Here is a 4,517-nt window from a genome sequence, read left to right on the forward strand (position 1 = left end):
TTTTTGGGTCCTCCGGACACCCTGGTGAAGACCCCATGTCGATAGCACCAACGGTTCTGGACTTGGTGGAAATCGGTCAAAATTTGACGGAATAAAAAGGTCAAAGTGGCATATAGGAGTGTCCGGTCGGGCTGATTCCACCACCACTGTACTCAGCAGGCCCTGCCGGGTCGTTAGACACGCGACGTGGCAGGGATCGGTGACATAACATGTAGCAGTTTCCCTGCACAGAAGCGTCTGCAGCAGGAGACCGCAGAAGGGACAGCAGAACCAGGCCTTTGGAGCACTGCGTCATCTCCTGGTCCACACATGCCTTCACGACGCACTGTACAAGGGGAGAGCAAGGCATCGTCGGTTGCCGCAAACAGTGCAATCGCCTTCTGCGTCTGTCATTCTCTTTCGTTTGTTTGAGTGCTTGTTTTTTAAATACACAGCAAGTGTCACTCACTCTCTCTCTCTGTCTCTCTCTCTCTCTCTCTCTGTCTGTCACACACATACACACACACACACACACACACAGACCGACACACAGTCAGACAGACACTGTGAGGTGTGCAGTACAAAATTTGAATTTCAGTGCTTTTTGATTTGTATCTCTCTCTTTCGCTCTCTCTCTCTCTCTCTCTGTCTGTCTGTCTGTCACACACGTACACACACACACACACACACACACACTCACACACACACACACAGACAGACACACAGTCAGACAGACACTGTGAGGTGTGCAGTGCAAAATTGGAATTTCAGTGCTTTTTGATTTGTATCTCTCTCTCTCTCTGTCTAACTGTCTGTCACGCACACACACACACACACACACACACACACACACACAGTCAGACAGACACTGTGAGGTGTGCAGTACAAAATTTGAATTTCAGTGCTTTTTGATTTGTATCTCTCTCTCTCTCTCTCTCTGTCTGTCTGTCTGTCACACACACACACACACACACACACACACACACACAGTCAGACAGACACTGTGAGGTGTGCAGTGCAAAATTGGAATTTCAGTGCTTTTTGATTTGTATCTCTCTCTCTCTCTCTGTCTAACTGTCTGTCACGCACACACACACACACACACACACACACACACACACACACAGTCAGACAGACACTGTGAGGTGTGCAGCACAAAATTTGAATTTCAGTGCTTTTTGATTTGTATCTCTCTCTCTCTCTCTCTCTGTCTGTCTGTCTGTCTGTCTGTCACACACACACACACACACACACACACTCACACACAGACACACAGACAGACACACAGTCAGACAGCAGTGTTGGGAAGGTTACTTTTAAAATGTATTCCATTACAGAATATAGAATACATGCCCCAAAATGTATTCTGTAACGTATTCCGTTACGTTACTCAATGACAGTAACGTATTGTGAATACTTTGGAATACTTAATATATTATCATGCTTTTTACAACAACCTGAATGTACTATTGCTGTGTGATTTATTACTATTACTGAAGGTCCGCGACTCCGAACTGTAGTAAAGGGACCTCTGACTAATACGGCGGGGTCCCTGTCGGCTCGTAGCCGAAAAATAGCTTTACTTTGTTGTGTGGGTCAACTTTTCTTGCGAGAGACAGAGAGAGGCGTTGAAAGACTGCTGCAACGGAACTTATTGTTTTCGGAGGAAAACACGAACACAGTGTACAGTCGAGTCTTAATAGCTTACTTACAGCTGGGCTCGTCAGGCTCTCTTCTTGGCTACAGTGGTTATTATTATATTTACATGCTTCCAGCTCCCGTTTTTGCTCGATGACAACTCGTACCTTTCCACTCCCGTTTTTCTCCCTCCTCACGCTCACAGACCCATAACGTGTATGGCAGTCCATTCTCCCTGCAACACAGACTACACTGCCCATGATGCTACATTCTTTAGAGCTATGCTTGTAGCATTCTGCCTGTTAGCTTAGCACAACAACAACAACAACGAAAAGGCGCTCTCTCACCCAGGAAACACACAGTCGCAGAGAGAGAGAGAGCGTCGCCCTGTAACCATGGCAACCGTAACGCTGCCGAATGGAACAACAGAACGTAGCTGTCAAACAAAACCCAAACAGTCCTGACCCGCGACAAAATGAAACAGGAAAGTACCGCAGTGTAATCCATTTATTTCAACAAAGTAACTGTATTCTAAATACCACCTTTTTAAACGGTAACTGTAACGGAATACAGTTACTCGTATTTTGTATTTTAAATACGTAACGGCGGTACATGTATTCCGTTACTCCCCAACACTGTCAGACAGACACTGTGAGGTGTGCAGTACAAAATTTGAATTTCAGTGCTTTTTGATTTGTCTCTCTCTCTCTCTCTGTCTGTCTGTCACACACGCGCACACACACACACACCAAAGCACACAGACAGAAGCAGGGCAGCTGCTGTGCAACTGGGATTTAACAAGAGGGGCTCCCTTTGCTTGCTCAATGCGGTACAAATGTAAAGGACATGTCAGGGTGTAAAATGTTGAAAAATTACTTTTAAAAACATTACAGTTATTGTAAAAAATTAAAATATATACATTAAAAAAACCTCTCATAATATGCATGTTAATTAATATTCATTAATATAAAAACATCAATGTAAACATTTTAATAAATGACCAAAAAAAAAAAAAAAAAAGAAGACCATAAAAAGTGTCATAAATTTAAAATACAATGTAAAAATCATAGTCCTCACAATATATTATGTTGTTTTAAAAACTATGTAAAAATATAAGATTTTATTTATTTTTACAATTTTAAAAAGTAAAATTTCATGTTTGTGTAATTTTAGACATTAAAGTTCTTCTTGTGAATAACCTTTTGAAAAAACAAGTAAACTTCAAAACTTATTTCTACATTGAGAAACACCGCCTATAAAAGGGCAACACTTCTCAGTTCACTCATTTTAGACCTAACATTCAGACCATCAACAGCTCTCTTCATTGGGGATTTATCTTCTTTGGACCTTAAGGTAAGTTCAGTAATTTTTGTGTGTGTGTGTGTGTGTGTGTGTGCACTTACCTGCTGTGTGTGTGTGTGTGTGTTAGTGATGGGATTTCCGCCTATCCTGGAGCACTTCTGTTGTCTTTTGTACGTGTTTTGAGTTTTTATATGCTTCTGAGTTTTTACGTGCTTCTGAGTTTTTACGTGTTTTCACATGTTTTGGAGTTTTTACGTGTTTTGGAGTTTGTACATGCTTCAGAGTTCGTACGTGATTTGAAGTTTGTATGTGTTTTGTCTCTAGGGGCCACCGTAAATATACTTTTATTTATTCAACTTCTGTTGTCTTTTGTACGTGTTTTGAGTTTTTATGTGCTTCTGAGTTTTTACGTGTTTTCACGTGTTTTGGAGTTTGTACATGCTTCAGAGTTCGTACGTGATTTGAAGTTTGTATGTGCTTTGTCTCTAGGGGCCACCGTAAATATACTTTTATTTATTCAACTTCTGTTGTCTTTTGTACGTGTTTTGAGTTTTTATGTGCTTCTGAGTTTTTACGTGCTTCTGAGTTTTTACGTGTTTTCACGTGTTTTGGAGTTTTTACGTGCTTCTGAGTTTTTACGTGTTTTCACGTGTTTTGGAGTTTTTACGTGTTTTGGAGTTTGTACATGCTTCAGAGTTCGTACGTGATTTGAAGTTTGTATGTGCTTTGTCTCTAGGGGCCACCGTAAATATACTTTTTTAAATTCAACTTCTGTTGTCTTTTGTACGTGTTTTGAGTTTTTATGTGCTTCTGAGTTTTTATGTGCTTCTGAGTTTTTACGTGCTTCTGAGTTTTTATGTGTTTTCACGTGTTTTGGAGTTTGTACGTGTTTTTACGTGTTTTGGAGTTTGTACATGCTTCAGAGTTTGTACGTGATTTGAAGTTTGTATGTGCTTTGTCTCTAGGGGCCACCGTAAATATACTTTTATTTATTCACTCTACATAAAATGTAATAAATAAATCATATAATAAAAAAATCAACTATTCACATTTAAACTTTTAACTATTTACATTTTCAGCTTTTTCCTTTTACAAATTTAAAGTGAAAACAACACAAAACACTGCAAACCACAACACAGTGCACTTACCTGCTGTGTGTGTGTGTGTGTGTGTGTGTGCACTTACCTACTGTGTGTGTGTGTGTGCACTTACCTGCTGTGTGTGTGTGTGTGCGCACTTACCTGCTGTGTGTGTGTTACCTGATTTTATTGTGTGTACTTACCCAATTTTTTTTTTTTACTTACCAGATTCCACCAGCCATGGAGGATGTTGCTAGGGAGAACATGGATGGTTTGGCCACAGCATTTTTGAGTTCCTCCAGTGTCCCAGATTTCCTTACTGACCCAGAGATCCTCATTCCTCTGCAGGCTAGTACTGTTGACAATGCTGGTGAGCAACTAGATGCTGAGTTCGATTTTGATGGCATCGTAATCGAACTGAAATGGCTGGAAAGGTTGAAGGTGTTGTTTTCAAAGTTCAACCTTTCTCTCTACCGAATCCAACAACTGCGCAATTCTTGGCATTTAATCAAGAAACAT

This window comes from Perissodus microlepis, chromosome 19 (genome assembly GCF_051167445.1).
Source record: "Perissodus microlepis isolate ML-2025 ecotype Zambia chromosome 19, ASM5116744v1, whole genome shotgun sequence".
NCBI classification, from domain to species: Eukaryota; Metazoa; Chordata; class Actinopteri; order Cichliformes; family Cichlidae; genus Perissodus; species Perissodus microlepis.